A 23,703-nucleotide genomic window follows, 5' to 3' on the forward strand; every position below is an offset into this window, starting at 1 on the left:
TTTTTTATTTCTTTTGAAAATTTGGAAGATTGAAACTACATTCTCCTTGGGTAGCATTGGCTAGAAATTTGTAGAGTTTCTGTAAATCTAGCTTCAGCCTAGCCCGCTCTGCTCATGTACATTACCTACCTGATCCTGTTGGAATTTGCTGTTGTGGTTCCTGAAGGCTTTATCCTAGAATTCCCCTGTGCAGGTTTCTCCTATAGCCATGTTTTGGGGATAACATTGAAGCATCTGGGTGTCAGGGAAGCTGGTTACTGAAGTCGACATGATCAGGTACCTAGGCTCTTATCCAAGTTAAGTAGGGAACCTGGCTCTCTGGCCCAGTGTGGGGTCCTGAAGTCAGGGCTGGTTTGTATCTGTGAAGATTAGAGCAAGAATAAATGGAAGAAACATCCCAGGCAAAGAGTGACTCAATACTTCTTTTTTTTTTTTTTTTTGAAAAAAAATTTTTTATGTTTATTTCTGAGAGACAGAAACAGAGCATGAGCAGGGAAGGGGCAGAGAGAGAGGGAAACACAGAATCCGAATCAGGCTCCAGGCTCTGAGCTGTCAGCATAGAGCCTGATGTGGGGCTCGAACCCATGAACTGTGAGATCATGACCTGAACCGAAGTCAGATGCCCAACAGACTGAGCGACCCAGGCGCCCCATGGTGACTCCATACTTCTGGATAGAGAGAAGGAAGCTGTTAACTTCATTGATTTACAAGAGTGCTCAATGGAACGTCCCTCATATAAAAAGATTGTATTCACAGCTAGACAGAAGAGTTAGACAAGGCCTTTGCCTTGGATTTCCACCTGCAGGATCCAATGTAATACTCCCTGACCTTTGGAAACTGTCGGAAGATGGTGACCTAGTATTGTCTTTGCAATTGTATGTGGAAGGAGGAAGAGAAGGGCAATGTGGGTGGGTAGGTAGCACTAGATGATGTGGAAGAAGCAGAACTGGGTCAAGGAGAATGATTGGTCTTAACAATGTGGCATTTTGTTGGCAGGAAACAGTGAAACACGCACTCTCTCAATACTTCCTTCATGCATTCTCTGTAACTCCTGGGCTGTGGATTGAGGAAATTGGCATGTGTATGCATGTTGAAACTGATTTTAGGTAGTGTCCATCAAAACAGGGAAATAAACTAGAAACTAAAGTCAGACCCCAGGGGACTGATAGCTGTATAAGTCATCCCTTACCACAGTAACCCCGTGGACCAATGACCACTAAGCTTCAGTGAGAAACAATAAGCATTTATTGTCTGCAGCACTGAGGTGGTTAACTCAGTTCTGCTGACTTTGTGCTCATGTGTCTGGATGCAGCTGGATGTCACCTGGGCCACATGAGCACCCGGGTTCTGCTCACTGTGTTTTATTATCTCATAGGCTAGTCATTGTGTATATGCATAGCAGTGTTGAGGCTCGAGATAGAGGGCAAACCCAAGAGTAGAAGAGTCATTCAGGCCTTTCCTTGTGTCATGTTCACCATGACTAGCAACATGACCAAGCCCAGAGATACAGTGGGAGGGCGCTGTAAAATTAATCCTCATTGATCTCTTGTGGAGTTAAGCTACTAAAATTTCCAGGGTGTTTTTACTGCAGCATAACCCAGCCTACCTTGACTGATAAAATCATTAAATATCTTCTCAGCGTAATTTTTGCATCACAGGTGAAAAATTATACAGATGACAAATACTTGCGGTCATGTATTTTTCAAGGATCTATAACAGAGATTCCGTACTTACACTATAGAGGGCTTATATACTTTATAAGGGGTCATACTATTCCCTTGTTTGTTATACGTTCATTCTTATATGCATGTATATTTTTGGTAAGTTTTAATACCGCAGTTATATTATAGTAAATGAAGTTGGTAGAATTGTGTCCTCATACATTGTCATTGCATATACAATCATGTATAAACTTATCAATAGCAATTCTGTGTTTCCTAGTAGCATTTCAGCAGTTGAGTTGAAAGTAAAATAAACATAAATATCAAATATATAGAAATTCTTTGAGATGTTTATGTAATCACTTTGTGCCAGATGTTTGCTGACTGATTTTGATATTAAGTTCAGTTTGGACTTATCTATACTGTGTTCACAGACTTCTGAACATTAAGCTGTCAGTCCCATGTGTCTGTCCAGCAGACTGGTTGAAATGTAGCTGTCATCTCTGATACCCAGTGATGAAATTCTCTATGCGGGAGGCTCCTAGCTGGTGGCGTAGTCCTGGGGGGCTCCTCTTAGGATGTTTCCTCACGGGAACTTAGGTCTTATTAAAGGAATGGACACTCAGAAGGCCTGCTGTGCCTTCAAATAAAGAGGAGAAATATTTACCTGTGGGCCACAGTTATCTTAAAAGCCCTTGGACGATTCTATTAGAAATGCAAGATTATTCAATGCAGCATGGTCTCAGCTGATCACAGAATATTTAACCAAAATGAACATCTGTTGACTAAAACAACTGCCATTTGGTAATGTCTGACATCAGTGAAACAGAGATCTTTTTAGAGTAATGCTGAATTTACACAGATTCTATTTCCACTGACTTCAGTATTCTCTAAGCAGAATAAGTTGACAGTGCAGTCCCGACGTTCTAATTTCAAGTAGATCACTTGTTTTAAAAAGGCCTTTCTCTGTCTTTCGTCACTTGTTCAACTGGACTCTTGTGTCGGGGTTTCTTTTCTCTTCTTCACCTTTCTGACACTTTTGCGCTGCCTAGAAATTCCTGAGATTTGAGAATAATCTTCAACTCAACCAGTACCTCTGTTGACCTTTGGCCCCAGTGAGTGGATAGGTAACAGAAAAAAGGATGCCCACCTAAGAGGATGCCACAAAATGCAACCCTTAGAGCGCATACGAAAAGCTCACAAATGTGTGTCACCGTGTGGCAGATTTCCACCATGGGTTGTCTTCCCGTCGCACTTAAGAAACCAATTAGAGGTTTAGCTCTTTAAGTCATTCACCCCTCAGTAAACAGTAATCTCCTAAAAGTCAGGGACTTCCTATTAATAATTAAATCTTTTTAAATCAAAGATTAACTTTCAGTACATACTGATATGTTAAGCGCGCGTGCGTGTGCGCGCGCGCACACACACACACACACACACACACACACACACATTTAAAAACCCAACATATAAGTGATTTGGATTTGGACAAAGCCTCCAAGGTGAGTGAAATGGAGTTTCTACAAAGCACTCAACTTCTTCTGCTGTAAAAGAATGAAGCTGTACCAAAAAGGGAAACCACTCTGTAGGAATTTGATTAAATTTACAGTCTGGTGTATTGTGCTCATTACAGGCTTACCCTTATAATTTCTAAGTTTGTAAAGAACTAGTTAAAATTTTGCTTAAGCAAATATTTTTATTTTGGAAAGAAGCTCATGGACTATACATATGTGCACGTGGTAAGAATTTAACGAGAGAGAAAAATAAGAGGAAGAGGAAATGGTCCAAAGTATTTTTTTGGACACTCCTCTTTCTCATCTTGTTTTTTAAATATTCCTTCCATCTTGGCCCTTTTCTGTCCCTCTCACTGTGTCTTCGAGGAATTTTACCCTTCTCCCTGTTTTCACTTACATTTCTGAAGTTTTGCAAAAGTTTGGCTCAATACTCCCTTCAGCGATTTAGACTTTTTCACTCAACTGCTCATGCCCTAAGAACATTCTACACTTAGCACACACATAATATATCTAATTTCTCCTTTGCCCCCAACCTTCTCTTGTTGTTCTCACTGTAAGTCCTTGGATGACTCAGACACCCTTCCAGTTCTCAAGCAAAAGGCTTAGGACCATGCCACACTTGTTTGTTTACTGCACACAGCCAGTTAGTTACTAATTCTTCCTTCTTCCTTCTTTAACATCTGCTCCCCTCTATCCCTATCTCCACTTCATACTTCTATGACTCCTTCCTCTCCACTTTGTTTTTCAGTGGGCTCTTGGCTACGCCTCTGATTTGTTCCAGCCCTTATCTGTACAATCACAGTGATGTCTCTGACTGTATTGTCCCAGTGCTTCTTATCGTGATTGACCATAACAAACTATTCCACAGATGCTCATTTGAAAGGTATTGATGTAATTAGTGTCAACTTTAAAAAGGTTTCTCTCTTTCTAAAAGAATAATTATATAGTTCTAAATATTACATGGGTCAAAGAAGAAATCCCAAGAAAAATTTTAAAATATTTTTAACTATGTGAAAATGAAAACAATGTATCTCGTACTTTATGGGATAGAGTGAAAGCAGTGCTAAGAGGGAACTTATAGCATTGAATACATATATTATGCATATAGGTATATTACTCATCTAATGATCTAAAGTCAATAATCTAAGTTTCCAGCTTAGGCAAATATCAAAAGAAGAGCAAAATAAATCAAAGTAAGCTGAAGAAAAAAGAAATAGTAAGAATTAGAACAGAAATCAATGAAATTAAAACAGGAAATAGAGAAAATCAATGAAACCAAAAACTACTTCTTTGAAAGGCCGATAAAATTGATAAGCCTCTAGTCGGGCTAAGAAAAAAAGTGAGAGGACACAAATTCTAAAACATAAATGGAAGAGGGGACTTTACTGTAGATCCCATAGAATTTGAAAGGATTATAAAGGAATACCATGAACAACTTGATGACCACAAATTTGATAGTGTGGATGAAATGGCACACTATATGCCAAAACTCACACAAGAACTCACACACAAGAAGAGAAAGATCTAATAAAAATGAAGAATTTAATCAATAGTTAAGAATATTCCAAAACAGAAAGTTCCAGGCCCATATGGTTTCACTGGTGAATTCCACCAAATACTTACGGAACAAATTATAGTAATTGTCTACAATCTCTTCCAAGGATAGAAGCAGATGGGATACTTTGTAATTCATTCCATTAGGCCAGCACCATTACCCATATGCCATAATCAGACAAAGACATTACAAGAAAACGACGACCAGTATCTCTGATGAATATAGATGCAACATTCAACAAAATATTGCCAAATTGCATCCAAAAAAGTATATGAAGAATTATAAACCATGACCAAGTATGCAAAGCTGGTTCAACACTTAAAAATCAATTAATGTGATCTGTCATATCAACAGACTGAAAAAGAAAAGTTGCATGATAATATCAATATATGCAGAAAACATACAGAAAAGTGTCTGACAAAATCCAAATCTTCATGGTAAGAACTATCATTAAACTAGAAATATAAGAGAATTTTTTTCCAATTGATAAAGACTATGTACAAAAAAAATCTATACCTCACATTGTACTTATTCATGAGAAACTTGAAACTTCCCCTGGGGAACTTTAAGTTTCCTTGTTCCTCATGGAAGGTATGTCCCTGTCACCATTCCTTTTCAGCATCATCCTGGAAGTTCTTGCTAATGCGACAAAACAAGAAAAGGAAATGAAAGGAATATAGATTGGGAAGGTAAAGATGAAACTGTCTTTGTTCAGGGATGACATGATCATCTCTATAGAAAATCCAAAACAGTCCACAAAAACCTTCTGGAACTAATAAGTGATTACTGCATGGCTTCCAGGTACAAAATTTAATATACAAAAATCAGTTGCTTTCCTGTGTATTAACAATAAGCAAGTGGAGTTTGTTACTGAAAACACAGTACCATTTACATTAGCATCTGGAAAAAATAAAATATTTAGGTGTAAATCTAAGAAAATATTGGGGGCGGCTGGGTGGCTCAGTTAGTTAAGCATCTGACTTCGGCTCATGTCATGATCTCATGGTTTGTGAGTTCGAGCCCTGCATCGGGATCTGTGCTGACAGCTTGGAGCCTGAAGCCTGCTTTGGATTCTGTGTCTCCCTCTCTCTGTTCCTCCCCCACTCGTACTCTGTCTCTGTCTCTGTCTCTCTCTCTCAAAAATAAAGATTAAAAAATTATTTTTAATAAAAAAAGAAAATATGTACAAGATACATATGAGGAAGACTATGGGCTGGTGAGTGAAATCAAAGAACTAAATAAATGGAGAGATATTCAATGTTTATGGATAGGAAAACTCAGTATCTTTAAGATGTCAATTCTTCCCAAATTGGTGTATAGATTAAGTACAATCCCAATCAAAATCCCAACAAATTACTTTGTAGGTATCAACAAAGTGATTTTGAAGTTTATATGGAGAGGCAAAAAAACATAAGAGTAGCCAACACAATATTAAAAGAGAACAAAATTAGACTGGTTCTACTTGACTTTTCGACTTACAAAACTGCAGTAATCAAGACAGTGTGCTATTGGTGAAAAAATAGACAAATAGATCAATAGAACAGAATAGAGATCCAGAAACAGACCTTCATAAATATAGTCGATCTTTGTCAAAGAAGCAAAGGCATCGCTGTGGAGCAAGGACAGTCTCTTCAACAAATTGTGCTGGAACATCTGGACATTCACGTGCAAAAACATGAATCTAGACACAAACCTTACACCTTTCACAAAAAGTAACTCAAAATTGATTGTAGACCCAAATATAATATATGAAAAACTATAAAAGTCCTAGAAGAGTACATAGGAGGAAGCCTACATGACGTTGGGTATACAATGGCTTTCTAGATGCAAAACCGAAGAAATGATCTGTGAAAGAAAGAATTGGTAAGAGGGACTTCATTAAAACTTAAAACTTCGGCTCTGCAAAAGGCAATTTATCAGGAGAATTTGAAGACAAGCCACAGACTAGAAGAAAATATTTGCAAAAGACACATCTGATAAAGGACTGTTACCCAAAAATACATCAAGAACTCTTAAAACTCAACAGTAAGAAAATGGATAATGCAGTTAAAAATGGGCCAAAGAAGATGTGTAGATGGAAAATAAGCATATGAAAAGATGCTCCACATCATATGTCATCAGGGATATACAAATTAAAATAACGAGATACCAGGGGCTATGCAAATTAAAATAACGAGATAAATGCTCCCCATTTAGAATGCACCATTCCGCAACTCTGACAACACCCGATGTTTACAAGGATGTGAAACTATAGGAATTCTCAGGCATTGTTGGTGGGCATCACAAAATGGTACTACCACTTTGGAACACATTTTGGTGGTTTCTTACAAACCTAAACATACTCTTACCATAGGATCAAGCAGTCATACTCCCTGGTATTTATCCAAAGTAGTTGGAAACAAGTCCTCACAAAAAAACTGCACGTGGATGTTTATGGCAGCTTAGACATAATTGCCAGAACTAAGAAGCAACCAAGCTCTCCTTCCCTAGGAGAATGGACAAATGAACTATGGTCCGTCCAGACAATGGAATATCATTCAGCACTAAAAAAGAACTGAGCTATTAAGCCTCGAAAAGATATGGGAGAAACTTAATACTGCTGAGTGAAAGGCTACATGCCATGTGATTGAATTGTATGACATTCTGGAAAAAGTAAAACTGTGCACAATAAAAAGATCAGTAGTTGTCTGGGGCAGAGGTCAGAGAGAGTTAACTAGTCAGTGCACAGAGGCTGTTTAGGGGAATGAAAATACTCTGTATGGTAATATTACAATGAATATTGTAACTTTTTCTAAACCTATAGAATACACACCACTATAGCGTGAACTATAATGTAAACTGGAGTTTTACACTATAGTGTAAAATGGGGTTTGGGTGATTATGATATGTTAATGTAGGTCCATCTTTGGCAAAAAAAAAAAAAAAAAAAAACCCGAAATGTTTCATTTTATTCAAAAATGAATAAGTTAAAATTTCTTTTAGTAAAAATTAAAAAAAAATGTTCTGGTGGGTTTTTTCTTCTCCCCAGTGTTTATCCTGCTTTAAACTACTCTTGTTTCTGATCTTCAACAACCTCACTCATCTCACCTTTTATACTCTCGTCCCCCAACCCTCATTATCAATTTCTGCATAGCAACCAAAGGCATTTAAAAATAAGATCTGACCTGTGCCTCCCCTACTTTCAACCCTGCAGCGGCTTTCTGTTGGCGTAGAATAAATGCCAAGCTCCTATCCCTTGGCTTCCCATGTTCCAGGCATATCCGCTTCCCTTCTGTTCCAGGAAATCTCCTTCCAGACTTAGGATGTCAGACATGCTATGTTTGGGATGCTTGCCTTTTTTTCATGGATGATTCCTTCCCACTTGTCAGGCTTCAATTTAAATTACCCTTGCTCGGGCAGGTCTTCCCTGGCAGTGCATGGAGTAACCCCCACCCCGACCCCAGAATTACTCCACCACACTCGGAAGTGCAGAGATTAAGACCACAGACTCTGGCTTCAAATGACCTGTGTTAAAACCCCAAACCAGCACTTTAAAGTTGTATCATGTCAAGAGATTCTGTAATTCCTCTGTCCCCCAGTTTCCTCATTTGAAAGGAGGGGATAATATCAGAGTTAACTTATCTGATAAGGTTGAGGTTTTGAATGGGTTGATACACATCATGCACTCACTGAGGACAGTACCTGGCACATAGAAATCCTTATGTTAGTGATTAGTACAGTACGTCGTTGTGGTCTTATAAAAGAGAAAAGAATTTCAATGCATTTTAATTGCTTATTTTTTATTCCCTCTTCTCTAATAACAAGGCAGGGACTATATCTGCCATTTCCCCCCACTACTATGTACCCAGCTATTCCTGGCACATAGGAGAACATCAGCAAGTATTTATTGAAGAATTGTGAATTGGGATCAGACTTTGCCAAATTAAATTAAACCATATTGCTGAGGCTCAGCTTTTTTTTTTTTTTAATTTTTTAATGGTAGGCAGTGGAGTGGCACCTGCTAATGCTTAGAATTGGGTGAGACTTAGCCACTTCCCGACAACCTGTATCTAACTGCCTTTTTTGCCATGCCTGCAAGCATTTATAAAGCAAGCATTGATCCTCAAACAGGCACGAAAGAGGATCCAACTGTCTGTGAAATCAGATAGAATCCTTTGAGGCAGGGCTGATCTTTAGCTATTAGGCACTGATACGACCATATTGGTTGTTGACTACTAGTGCTTATGTTGCTTGGCGTGTAATTCCTGTCCAGATTCCTAGAGTGCCTCTGACCTTCTTAAGCATCTTCAGGAGCTCAAACTGAATGCCCAAAAAAGGGTTAAAAGCTGTCTCTGAATACCACTAATTTCACCCATGAAAACTCATTCTGATTCAAATTATTGAAAATAGCTCTTGCTGATCAGATGTAGAAATAGATCAAACTCTGGTAGTAGCTTCCCTCTGGAGGAAGGGGCTTCTTACTGGAAAGGGAGTTGACCAGTCCTGGAGCATGAAATCCTTATTAGAGCATTTGACTAAATTTGCAGTGTGGCTTATACTAGAAATCTGCAAACTGTAGCTCTAAGCCAGACCCAGCTGCTGCCTGTTTTCCTACGGCCTGTGGGCTGAGAAAATTTTTTTACATTTTTAAGTGGTGGGGAAGAAAAAAAAAAAGAAGAAGAATATTGTGGTGTAAAAATTTTATACGATTCAAATTTTAGCACCTAATAAAGTATTTTTGGAACAGAGAATGCTCATGTTTATGCTCTGTGTATCACAGCTTTGGCCTTTCCATGGTGGAGGTGAGTAGTTGGGTTGGAGACCTTGTGACACAGAAATCCAAAAATACTCACTGTTGTCCCTTGACAGAGGGACAATCCTGGCTTACCCTACCAATGAGCTATCCGTGCTCAACAGTTTAACATAAACTATACATATCTATAAAAAGTGTAAAAATACTTATAATAAATGTGGCAAAAGGTTAAATGGTTCAGCTAATATGGATAATGTGAACTGTTTCTGGAAGACTGTTAAGTGACACTGGACAGTACTCATGTATTAAAAGGAATGAATCAGGCAGAGAAAGACAGATGTCATCGTATGTTTTCACTCATATGTGGAACTTGAGAAACTTAACAGAGGACCATGGGGGAAGGGAAGGGGGAAAATAGTTTCAAACAGAGAGGGAGGCAAACATTAGAGACTCTTAAATACAGAGAACAAACTGAGGGTTGATGGGGGGGCGGGGGAGAGGGGAAAATGGGGGATGGGCATTGAGGAGGGCACCTGTTGGGATGAGCACTGGGTGTCCTATGGCAGCGATGAATCATGGGAATCTACCCCCAAAACCAAGAGTGCACTGTATACACTGTGTGTTAGCCAACTTGACAATAAATTATATTAAAAACAGAGTAATAATAAAATGGGGAAAAAATCTAAAACTATATAATATGATTGCAATTTTAATATTTGATATGTATATGTAATATTACACTGGTTTATAATGAGAAAGAAATGGAGCAGATTAATGGGTAACAGCTTACTTTTCTGTATTTATTGCCTAAATAAACCTATTTATTCTAAATAAGCTTGCATCAGTTTTATCAGTTTTCAAATAACAAGACTAAATGGCAATGCAGAACATCAAACTCATGGTAAAGCTAAGTAAAAGGAAGTTTGCATAGTCTTCTTCATTAGTGAAATAAACATAAATGTGCCATAGTTCCAGAATAAAAATATTCCAGTTATTCTCAAGAGATAGGAAAGTGTTTTATAAATGGCAAAATGTCTCTTAATCACTTGTTATCGCTCCATTCCATTATAAAATACGAGAAGAGAAGTGGTGCTCTTTCCCTAGTTCTTAATGATTCATAGAGAATTGTATTCTTTTTTTTAAGTTTATTTATTTATTTTGAGAGAAAGAGAGAGGGAGAGCAGGAATGGGGGAAAGGGCCTGGAGAGAGGGAGGGAGAGAATCCCAAGCAGGCTCTGCGCTGTCGGCACAGAGCCTGACTTGGGCCTTGATTCCACGAACCATGAGATCATGACCTGAGTTGAAATCAAGAGTCAGCTGACCACCACTGAGCCACCAGGGCATGCTCAGAAAATAATTCTATTCTTGAGCATGAAAAGAAGGAGAAGTTTTAAACCAATACACAGGGCATAGGGCTATCCAGACAAAAAAAATCTATTCCCCTCATTGCTTGCCACTGAACAATAGCTTAGGTAGGTTATGATAGGGTATTAATTTCTTCTAAGGCCAGTTGCTAGACATTTGTCATGGACCATAAGTGATGTGACAGGATATAACAGAATCGGCATCTTTCATAACATACTACTTCAGTCAACTGTGTGCAATCCTTCTTCTTCTGGGCTGCCTCTTCCTGATCGGACCTTTTTATGATTATAACTTCCTATAGTCCCTGATTGAAGCTAGTTATTTTCTATCAACTTTCTGTTTCCTCAGCCTCATCTAACATAGTTCAGTTTCTTCTAACTGTTCCCCAGCCCAGTAATGTTCATTTAAGGCCATACCTTTGTAAGCGACATCTTTCAGAATGATGTGCTGTATATAGTATCTTTTGGATGACCACTCTACCAAATATATTTAAGATAGTAAGACAAGTTGTGAGGTTCTTAGTCCTGTTGCGTAGTTTCCACTGGACTAAAAATCCCCCAGACGTGCTCATTTTCCTATTCAGCAATCAGTGATGGGGAAAATCTGTATTTAAGATACTGTTGTACAAAGGGAGAGGGGAAAAGGTGCTGATACACAAAATTAGAAAGGGTGATCCTTATCAGAATATCGTATATTTCCTGTTAGATATACAGTCAATCCTCACTATTTTCAGATTCCATATTCATGAATTTGTCTACTTGCTAAACTTTGTTCGTACTCCCAAGTCAGAACGCATGTGTCTTTTGTAGTCATTCATGGGATTTGCACAGAGTGGCAAATGATTTTAGTTGCCGGACATGCACATTCCCAGCTGAGATCAAACAAGGCGGCATACCACCTTCTTGTTTTAGCTCTCCTACTGTAAGGAAGGGTTTATTTAGTGCCTTTTTTTTTCTTCACTTTTCTGCTTTTTTGCTCTGTGTGATTTTGCTGTTTAAAATAGCCCCCGGGCACAGTGCTGAAGTACTGTGTGATGCTCCTCAGTGCAAGAAGGCTGTGATGTGCCTTATGAAGAGAATACGTGTTAGACAAGCTTCAGTCAGGCATGAGTTATGGTGCTGTTGGCCATGGGTTCGATGTTAGTGAATTGACAATACGTATTAAATAAGGTGCTATTAAATGAGCTATATATTGACAGGTTGATGAAAATCTGTGGCCAGAGGCTTACAGGAACCTCACCCTTCATGTCCCTAGGAGTAATGCTTCATCTTTCACTAATTTAGTGTTTGGGTTGATTTTGTAGAACGTAGCTAATAACGAGCATCTACTGATTCTGTTTGGGCTGGTACTTAAGTTTAGAGAAAAGTCTTGGGGTAATTATTAAAATAACGATGGTTATTCATTCAGCATTTACTGAGAATTTCTGTGTATAAAATGCACAGCAATGATCAAAAGACACAAATATCCCTGCCCTCAAACTTCCATTATAGTTAAATTTCTTGGCTTCTGAAGGCCTGTGCCACACACTTCATGTGCATCATGTAACACTACTGCGAAGTGGGTCTTTTAAGGCCCATCACAAAGGAAGCTGTAATTCAAATAATTTTAAATAAGTAGCCCAAGATAAAACAGAGTGTCCCCTCCAACAAGGTTTCAAACCCAAGCTGACTTGATCTAAGCCTCTACTCTTAATACTATGCTGTTGTCATGATTTACTTTTAAACTACCTAAAATGGTATACTGAGACTTGGTCATAGAAAATCCACATGCCTACTGAATATTTCCATTTTATGAATTCAATGCTACAGGATAGCACTTCTTCAGATTCAGTAATTTAGGCGAATATTACATCGTGGGTCTAATCTCGTTTTGCCTTTGGTAGATTCTTCATCATCTTGTTCTTCTTTGGAAGTTGGAGTTAACTTTGAAAAATGCTCTTGGTCTCTGGACACTGCGAGTTTACATGTAGCATTTGGTGAAAATGGACATGGCAGACATTGTTAGGATTAAACTTTGAAGAGAGAGGGGGATTTTCTATTAACGTTTTAGGGCGGTAAGAAGAAAGCATTTTATTAAACATCGCATAGTGACATTCTAAAAATCTTGTTTCAACATCTGCCTAGTTTTCCAGATTTCACTAATGGCACTTATCATTCTCAGCTTCATTATCTTTTGTCCCTCACACTCTCCCAGCCTCCTCTTGAGCCATTCCACCTCCTGGAGACCCTCCTCAGCCCTCATGACTTTTGCCAACATTTGGTTTGTCAGCTACCTGATAAGACAGTCTAGACAAGGAGATTTCAGCAGAGCTCATGAGTGTGGCAACAATCTCATCGCGCCTCTGGCTGGTTTCATTTTAAAATACTATCCTTCAATATTCTTCCAGTTTGGGTTTTACATTTTTAAGGTGGCTTAAGAATTTTACTTCTTTATTTGAAAAATACTTTACCTTTTATTCTAAAATTTCCACCAAAATTGTTAAGAGAGAGCAAATTAAAATGTCTGGCAATTACATGTTCAACATGAGCCAAGATTAAAATTCAGAATTCAAAATTCAAAATAAAATGCAGCCATGTTCCCGAATTATTAAATATTCATCTGCTAAAACATGGTGAGGCAGAAAAATTATTTACTGGTGTTTTTGAGATACTAGGTAGAGTGAACTTGTTTTTAATCAAAGTTTCACCTTATACTTTTTTTTTTTTTTGGTACACAAACTTTAGATTGTACAGAACCCCTTTAAAGAAAATGTTAATGTAGAGTATGGGGAAAAAGCACTAAGCACATTTTAAAAATACAGTTGTATGATTGGAAACCAAAGGATTCCTTACCTTTTTTTATTACATACTTAAAGTTTCCTTCAAATACAATAAAACTTGTGTCTGGACTATGCATCTTTAAGATAAAAGCCACTTTTCAAAACAGAAATGCTTCCATTGAGGGTTCATGTGTTTGGGGAAACATATTTTTCAAAACTCACACTAAAGGCTGCATTCTGTGATGTGTTAGCCAAACACATAATTTCGTTCCTGTTACTAACTTTATTCACATTCCTTTTTCCTTATCTCGTGGAGACCCGCTGTCCTGTGGGTTATTTAAAAAAAATGCCAAAACAATGCAGCTGTTGCCATGGTCAGAAACATTACATTCTGTTAACTGAGGGTTTCCTTTTTCTTTCCACCATTTTTCAGGTTAGTAAACTCTGATTCCTCTATGTGAAGTTGTTAATTTCTTATTAGCCCATCGTACATACAGCAGTGATTTCTGTCACAGTTAGACATAATGAAGCTTAGTGTTTTGGAAAGGCAGTATGGAATTGAGGGCATAGATTTCTTAAGTCAGAGCCCGGCCTCTTGAGTGAGTTATCTGGGCTTTCGTACTTGATTTTCACTTCTCCCTGTGACTAGAGGACCATGCAATTTTCAATGGACGTGCTTCCTTATTCGTTTATAACATTGTTTGACAGATTTTTTTTTAATGTTTAGTTGTACATTAAAAACTGCTGTGCTGCTGCTTAAATATTTGTCAGCCGTTACACGATCTGGAAGTCCTGTGTATGCCAGCGGGCTGACACATTAGATTCCATTCTCTTCCAGCTCAGTCCTGGCGCTCGTTTTTATTTCCCCATCAAAGTGCAATTTTCTTTGACTTAGTCATTTTCACTTAAGTCATTTTACAATTGCAGCAATTTGGAAATTGCCAAGCTTGGAATGATAATCTTTTAAAATTTAAACTCAGGTTATAAGTTTCCCCCTGACGTGTGAGTGGTGCTAAATATTTTCACAATTTTGTGTAGGAAGGAAGAAAAACGGCGATTCATTCACATCGTTCATTGCTATCCCAGAGTCAAGCCAGGGATGGTGACACTGTTCTGACAAATTAACTTCGCTATATTATACTAGACACTGTTGAAAAGAGATGATAGGATCAGTCATCCTCATAGTAAGGCGGACGAAATAAATTTCCTTCCTTTAGCTTGCTAGGCAATTTGATGTAACTGTTCCCTTACCTCTTTCTGATCACAAACTCTTACAGCTTCTCCTCGTCAAATATTAAAGTAGCGCTATAACAAAATGTAGAAATGGCATTGCTGAATAATACACCTATTAGACTATTTTGGTAATACGGTGATTATTAGCTACATGAAACTGTGACACAATGTATGTGGGGGAAAAAGCAAGTCCCACCGTGTTCTCCAGTGGCATTCCCAAATTGACATATTTACTCAAAGGAAACACTAAGATATGAATGGTGGGTGCCTGGGTGACTCAGTCAGATGGGCGTCCAACTTCAGCTCAGGTCATGATCTCATGGTTCATGGGTTTGAGCCCCATGTCAGGCTCTGTGCTGACAGCTTGGAGCCTGGAGCCTGGAGCCCCCTTCAGATTCTGGGTCTCCCTGCCTCTCTGCCCCTCCCCCACCTGTCTCTCAAAAAAATAAATAAACTTTAAAAAAAGATATGAATGGGAGTGGAGTATGATTCTGGATTCTGGTTTTAGGTGTCGGTAGTTATTTAGATGGTAGAAAAGATTCTTGAATATGTATTTTATAAGAAACCCAAAGCTTAGTAAATTATCATGTAATTTTAAGACAACACAATCCCCAATATACAGGGAGCGAGATTTATATTATCTCTCACCTTCATAGAACACTTCATCATTTTTAATATTCTACCATATTATTCATCCTGCAACAAGCCTCTTACAAAGACACGGTCTCCCCCACTTTGCAGTTTAAAACCCTGGGCCCCAGGACCGAGATAAGTAGCACGTCCGCGATCTCACGTGCAGGAAATGCAGTCTCTCCCGGATCTGAGCACAGTGCTCTTTAGTCTTTGGTGGATGTGCTGCGGCTGCTCTCCATCACGTAGCACACGGCCCTGCTGCGTAAGCGTAGAAGTTCATGAAGATACAACATAATAAAGCAGTGATTTGGCGAATCGACACCGCTGGTAGCAACTTCGGTGTAAATACTGTCTGTGTGAGTCATCTTGACAGCTCCCCTTGTTTTGTGGTCCTCACCGCCTCATCCATCCAAAGGATGGCTCCATCCGCGATTAGTGCGTACAGGATGGGCTTCTTTCCCGGTGAGGGTCTCCCCGCTCACGACGAGTCTTGCTTCATCATCCGGGTCTGTTGTTAATGGTGTTTCTGCCCCCCTCAGCTCGCCGTGCTGTGGCCGTTCTGATGGGATCCTCTGCTCGCTCTCTGGGCTTAAGCGGCTGCTCCGTTCCATGCAAGCAGCGGGGCCCTCCTCACAGGACATGGGTTCCCGGGTTCGGACACTGAGCCTGCCATTTGCTGCTTCTTTGGGGAACGGGGCTCAATTTTCTTATCTGGAAAATAAGAGATATTTACCCCGGGAAAAGCACAGGGTTGTTTTTGAGACAGATGTAAACAATGCATGTAAAAATTTTGCAAATTATAAAACAATGATTTTATTTTTTTTATAAATGTTTTTCAAGTTTTATTTATTTTTGAGAGAGAGACAGAGCAAGTGAGAGGGGGAGGGGCAGAGAGAGAGAGAGAGGGAGAGAGAGAATCTCAAGCAGTCTCCGCACTGCCAGCGTGGAGCCCATTGTGGGGCTCGAACTCACAGGCCACGAGATCGTGACCTGAGCCGAAACAAAGAGGTGCTTAACCGACTGAGCCACCCAGGTACCCCTAAAACAGAATAATTTTAGCGAAGTAGCCTAGTGTCTCTGAACCCCATTGCTGGAATTGTTGAAAATTCAAACACGATGACGGTGGAGGACATATGCTTACTTTCCATGTCTGTCTGCAGGATCTTATATGGTAGGCTCGCCTCACTGTGGCGTCGACCCTTTTCATTGGTCTTCTGAAAGTGTGTTGCTTGTTTTTCATTTTCATGTTCATTTGAAAATGCGGTCACTCTTTACTGAACGGTCCCTGCACGCTTGTCAGCCCCACAAACCGCTGCAGATGCTGAGATGAGTGACTGGGCCTGGGGAGTTGCGGGGCTGGGGGGCTGCTTTACCAAGAGGCTTGCTGGAGGTGCCAGAGGCCCCATGGCAGCAGAGACAACGGGCTTTGCTCCCAGCCCGGAAGATTGGGGTAACATTTCCCAGGAATATCAAGCGGTAGAGGGAAACCAGCATCCTTAACGTGGCCCGCGAACCACCGCACAACATGGCCACAGCCCTTGTCCCTGATTTCAGTCCGACGCTCACCCAGGCATGCCGGCCTTCAGCCTGGCTTCTGTGCCCTCTAGTCCCGAGACTCACCTGCCGCGTCCCACCTCACAGTCCTTGCTTTGCTCCCTTCTCTGCCCGAATGTGCTTCCCCAGACGCCCGTGGGGCTCACCTTCTCGTCTCCTTCATGTCTTTGATCAAAGGCCACTTGGTCCGTAAGGTCTTCTCCCTCCTGCCCTGTTTAAAATAACACTCCACGCTAGCCCTGCTTTAACTTTCTTCGCAAGAGTTTTTTACTTCCAGCACACTAAGTATTTATCAATATTTTAAATTACCTGTCTTCACTGGAATGTGTGCTCTGTGGCTCCCCCCACCCTTGTTAGGAGTTAAGTATAAAGCATTCTTAGCTGGGGGCGCCTGGGTGGCGCAGTCGGTTAAGCGTCCGACTTCAGCCAGGTCATGATCTCGTGGTCCGTGAGTTCGAGCCCCGCGTCAGGCTCTGGGCTGATGGCTCGGAGCCTGGAGCCTGTTTCCGATTCTGTGTCTCCCTCTCTCTCTGCCCCTCCCCCGTTCATGCTCTGTCTCTCTCTGTCCCAAAAATAAATAAACGTTGAAAAAAAAAAAAAAAAAAAAGCATTCTTAGCTGTCAGAATAGGGGCCCGAGAGTATTACTGGGGAATGAGCCACACCCTGCGTGGCCAGCTTTACGTGCGTTATCTCATTCGATCCTTACAGCTGAGCTGTGAGTTAGGTCTAATTGCCTCCTTCGTATTGCAGCAGAGACCGTGGCTCTCAGAGCCACAGAAGCTTGCCCACGCCTCAGCTACTGGGTGATAGAAGTAGGCTTTGAATCGTGGTAGAGAGCCCGTACGCTGAGTCTTGACCCTCGAATCTAGACAGGAAAGAGAACCCGGCATATTTGGGGCACTGCTTCATCTACCTGTGACTTGGGAAGTGGCTGGGGATGTGGTGTCAGGAATTGAGGCTGGGAAGGCAGCAGGAGATCCTTTGTCGGCTTTGTGACAGTCTGGTATTTCCATGTGACGGTTATTGAAGGATGCCGAGCAGGGAGTATGGTGACCAGACTGCTGTTCTAGGAAGATCACTCCAGCTACAGAGTGATGAATATACATTAGAAGGAATCGGTGTTGGGCTTGGGAAGCCAGCTGGGAGGTTATCAGAGTAGCCCAGGCCAAGAAAAAAAAAAAAAAAAAGACAAAAAACTGAACCAAGTGAATGACAGTGGAAATGGAGAGGTTGGAAGGCAAAATGGGCTGATGTGTGTAAAAGTAGATATGGAAGCAGGTGAAGGAGAGTCTTGGATGGTACATTTCTGGGACAGATGGGAGATGGGTGGTGCCACTCTCTTACCTTCTTGGATGAGTTTTCTACTTTCTTTATATTAAGAAAATAAAATATATATTACTATATTATATATAGCTATTATATATATACATTTTATTGAATAATATTACAATTATATATATTACTTCCAATAATAAACCATGTTGTGAAATACACAAACGTGCTAACATTTAGGAGTATATAACGCTCACACAGTTCATTAACTATCATTATCTCTTGAGGAGGAACCAGAGATACAAGCCCTGGGAATTCTGTCTGGAGCTCACAAACACTCCAGAGAGAGCCCTTTGATTTTGGCACAAATAAAAATAAATATAGTAATATTAAGTAATTCATAATAAGTAATTATGTTCATAATTCATAATAAGTAATAGTATCATCATCATTGTTACACATTTAATAGCACATCCTCCTCTTCGGCCACCTGTCAATGAGCAGCTCACTCCTGCCCCCAAAGACTGTTTTCCTAACTCTGCCTGGAAAAGAGAGATTACTGAATGTGAAAGTAGGCTGTTGACAATAACCAGTGCAGTGGCCTGCTCTTGGCAGGTTTTTTGCTTTGCCTGGCAAAGTTACCCGCAGTATCTTATTAGGTACTTTATATTTAAATCACAGTAGAATTTTCCACAGTGCCATCCTTCATATAACTAAAAAAAAATTGTTAAGCTTGTTTACATAATGGATGTAAATGTTAAGAAGACTTCTTTTCGGGGAGCATGAGGATTTAAGATAAACACCTCTGATTTTCATTGCCTCATCTTTAAACTAGGGAAAATAACCCCAACGAAGGTTTGATGTGTGGGAATTACATGAGATAATGTTTATAGAGTTTCTCGGAACAGAGATCAATAATATTCCAAGTGTTCTTCAAAAAGCAGTTAGTAGTAATGGGATTGGTATCATCATTAAAATGATTACTGTATTATGTATTGATGTAATTTAGCCTAGGAAAACCTTTTAGGGTCTGCATGCAAAGTGTGCTGTCTTTAGAATTTCGATATTGGGAAGTAAACGGTTGAGTTTAAGAATGATCTCAGTTGGGACGCCTGGGTGGCTCAGTCAGTTAAGCATCCAACTGTGGCTCAGGTCGTGATCTTGTGGTTTGTAGGTTTGAGTCCCGCGTTGGGCTCTGTACTGACAGCTCAGAGCTTGGAGCCTGCTTCAGGTTCTGTGTGTGTGTCTCTCTCTGCCACCCCCCCCCCCCCCCCGCCACTCGTGCTCTGTCTCTTAAAAATGAATAAATGTTAAAGAAAAAAAGAATATGATCTTGGTTTGGTAAATGAAGCCATAGTTAGACGAATTTATTTGAACAATCTAAAATTCAAAGTCTATGTCACGGCAACTAGTGGGCCATTATAATCCTTGTTTGATAGTTTATGCACAATCAAATATGGCCTGGCACTCAAGTAACCAGAAGCTCAAGTAGTTCTAAGCCCGTTGTAAGAAAGTAACAAGGGATGAGATTGTGAGCTGTCCACGTGTTTGGTATGATAGCTGCCATTTTTATTTCATTTTTTATGAAGTTGAACCAACTTGGGCCGACCATGTATTCCTCGGGTCACTTTGGTCCCCATGCTCACGGACTTCACACGTGCACTTAATCTGTTGCTCCTTCTTTGAATGAGTGACTCCAACTTTAGTGAAGAAAAGTATCTTAAGGGTCAGCATAGTATTGATATTCCTATATACTATGCTCTGGTGTTTGTAATAACCTGCTTTTCCAAAAACAAGAATCCACTATGCTAAACCATATGGAATTGCTGAACTAGACTGTTCTAGATCCACAGGATGGCACTTTTATTAGGTTCCATCACTAATAAGACGAAGGCAGTGAGTTAGTTCCTAACAGTAAGTTAGTCTACCGAAGCATTCATGAGAGTAATCCGTAGGCCATCAGTTAACAGGGAATAGGGAGGGAGTGGATCATTCTCTGCTCCTACTTGTTGAACTGTAGGTAGTAGGAAGCATTTTGAGGAAGGAAGTTCGAGTGATTTCAGAAAGGTGGAAAATCTTCCTGTCTTTAAGGCCGTTGAATAAAGAGATGATTCACATAGAAGTCTTGAAAAGCATGGATAAGGTGACTTACCAAAGTGATATTCTGAGCACACGGTAATTAGAGGAACAACTGGTAGATCGTGTTAAGACATTCGTGGTAAAAAAGCACTCCAGTACTGTCACACTCCGCAACATCAAGCCTTTTTATAGCCCACCTTGATTGTGTTTTAACTTGACATTTGGGATAAGCCTCTAACACGTTCTCCTTCTTTTTCATCTTTATGTGATTCGCGCTTCCTTACTGTGGCTTCTTCTCCAGTCTTCCTTCTGTCTTTTTGTTCCAGTGTCCCACTTAGCAAAATCAAAACCGTGAATGCATAAAAAAGTTGTTAGTCAATCCTCCCAGTATCCTTGGTCAGTATAGTAATCAAAACTGTGGTTTTGAAAGCCACCTTGGCATTTATAAATAGAGAGGATCTTTCTGGCGCGAAGATACTTCCATCTGTCTAAACATTAAAGTTCTGTTGACATCATACACCAACTCTAAGATAACTTCTCTCTGAAAGCAGGATTGCCGTGAAAAGCCCATCATGCCCTGGGACATACTCTTTAGTGTGTTGAACACAGGTCAGTGTGAAATAGTTCAAGAAACAAACCCACGCAAAAAGGCACTATTCCTTTGCTTGTTCTTTTTCCCAGAGGTGGCACAGCTGAAGAGACCCTTTAACAGCGTGTCTTTGTCTTCCCTGAAATCACGCAATCCCAGCACTTTGACTGTCATAACGTGTTAGACCCTTCGAGAGCTCAGAGTTTATTTCCTCCAAACGCTTCATGTTACACCCGAGGAAATGGAGGCATACACAGAAAGTAGTGATTGGGGCTTTGACCTAGAGTCACTGTGAGTCTGTCGCTCAGTCATGATGATGGAAATACACCGTCATGCTGCCGGGAGCCCTGTTTGTTGTTTCTCCAGGGGGTCTCAATAGAGATTTCTAGTTTACCCTGTGTGATTTTAAGTTTTTTGAAGCAGAGAGATGGGAAACTCACTTCAGCTGGGTGATCTGTCTCCAGGAGCCTTTTGCCATGACATTTCCACCTCCTGGCATGTATTTAGCCACAGTGGGAAACTCAGGAGGATATACATTCATTCCGTCTTTGAGCACTCTGTAAGAGCAGTCTTGTAGAAGAGAAAAGAAGAATACTGATTATTGGCAAAGTATCGTGTAAATGCAAAGACAGCCTTCAATAATTGGAGGACCACTGACTTAAATTGTGCGATGAACCATTAAAAAGATAAACGTGGGTTTTGGTAAAAAAACATCATTGTCTTTTACTGGATTGTAGATATTCTATTGATGACTTCATGGCGCATTATAAATCACAGTTTAAATAAGTGATGAAGGAGAAAGTAAATCTCGGGAGTAAATGAAGCCTGCTCATTTTCTGCTGCTTGATAAATAGTGTGTACAGTGCTCATAATACTTAAAATGGTTTCAGTGAAATTGTTATCGTCTCTTTAGAGTTTACATTTTGACACGAAAACTTGATATTCTGTTTAATGCACTGCATATAAAAGACTTTTTCAGTGCCATGTATCTCCACTGTGGGCCCATAGATTTCTGAATGACACACAGAGAACGTTAAGTACGAAATGGTAGAAACTAGTTAGGTAACCCATAAGCACATGACACGTTAACACTGCAAACTGAACCGTAAGAAAATCCAGGTGATATTATAAATCAAAGCACGATCGACTGGGAAATAAATGACGTGGGAATGTGTTGTAAATCATGTTATGGGGCTACATATTCTGTTTCGAGAAATTTAATAGTACCCCTTATTTAATTATTATGTGTTCTGCACACTTACTTTGTAAATTTCACTTCCCCCTCCCTTTCTTTTCTTCCTCATTTATAGGTGTTTATTTCTGGGATGTTTCAAGTTGGCAGGGTTGTTTCGGTGGTTATTTTTAGATCCCATTCTGAACATCACACTATCTGCCAACATATTTAGCATCTTAGTCTGGTTATTTGTTGCATTTCTATCCAAGAACAAGGACCCTTTGTATTACCTGCACTTCACACAGTTCCTGGTGCATTTTAGCTGTTCAACAATGTCACTGGTGCCATTGAATACAGTAACTGTCTCCTTATACTGTTCACCTTCTGTTGATTGTAAAACGTGTTAGGATTTACATAACACCAAATTTGTTGACCTTTATAAACATAGTGAAAGGATTAGTGAGAAAGAAGGTAAGGGAGGACCCTTATTTTTTCTCTGAATTTCACACACACACACACACACACACACACACACACACATACACACACACCCTTCCACTGTATATTCCATGGGTTCTTTTCATTTTGAACATATTCACCATCCAGAATAGACATTCTCTTATTTTTATGGGTATGTCCAGATGCCATTAGTGTCATATGCAAATGGTTCTGAGTAAATCGTGTTGGGATCATCCGTGGAATATTGCACATCAGGGCGCAAGGGTGCCCTCGACACCTGGGCCTGTCTCTGTCATCTTTCTTCCATCTGTTGGTTCTAATAAATATTGTCCCCAGCCCAGTGGAGGAGTCCAGGGCTTCCGACGCAAAGGCTAACTTTAATATAAAGAGCCGAGTGTCTAGGAAGGGGATACGAAACTGCCACATGCTAAGCCAGAGTGCACCTGTGCATGTCTTCTCCACAGAAACCAGAGAGAATTCAGATGCGACATGACTTTGTGCTGTGACTCAGTGGCAGGAAGTCCCAGCTAGGTCCGTGTGCTGTTCCCAGGTACCTGGGGGTGAACAGGCAGCACACTTACCTACACAGAAGGACAGCAAGCTGTTTCACTCATTTCCTGTGTAGACAGCTTGTCTGCTTCCTACTAAATTGTGATAATTACTTCAAACGGTGGCCATGGGAATGCTGCTGAGAAAAATTAACCCCTTCCTGATGGGTCAGTAGATTTTCATAATAGGTAATTAGTACCCTTGCAGGTAGCTGGCAAGAGCAGCCTTTCTGATGAGTCTAAGCTGCCTTGTTTTAAGGAATTAGGCATCAGATTTGACATCAAATGTATCTACGTGGAGTGGTCAGCGGTAATTACCTGGTGATAAATGACTGTGTAATTATGATTACTGTGTAGTAGTGAAAAGTGTTGGCTTGTACTTATACGACAAGACTATAAGTTAGTCTTATACTTTGTGTTGCATTAATTCTTCCTTCATTAACTTTCGCTGTTGGAAATGGAAGGAGAATGTTTTGTCTCCTAAAGAACCAGACTTGCTTAGAGTCCTTTAGCGGGTACATAGCAGAAGCACTGTGGAGCAGGTTGGAAGATCAGGTTTGTGTAAGAGTCCAGACC

At 40.1% G+C, this 23,703-nt stretch overlaps 1 protein-coding gene across 3 annotated transcripts in view; it reads left to right on the top strand.

The window, feature by feature from the left end:
- Positions 1 to 23,703, top strand: part of CTNND2 (catenin delta 2) — a 925,778-nt gene that overhangs the window by 191,480 nt on the left and 710,595 nt on the right. The gene's annotated exons all lie outside the window — the stretch shown is intronic.

Source organism: Panthera leo, chromosome A1 (assembly GCF_018350215.1).
Source record: "Panthera leo isolate Ple1 chromosome A1, P.leo_Ple1_pat1.1, whole genome shotgun sequence".
Classification (NCBI taxonomy): Eukaryota; Metazoa; Chordata; class Mammalia; order Carnivora; family Felidae; genus Panthera; species Panthera leo.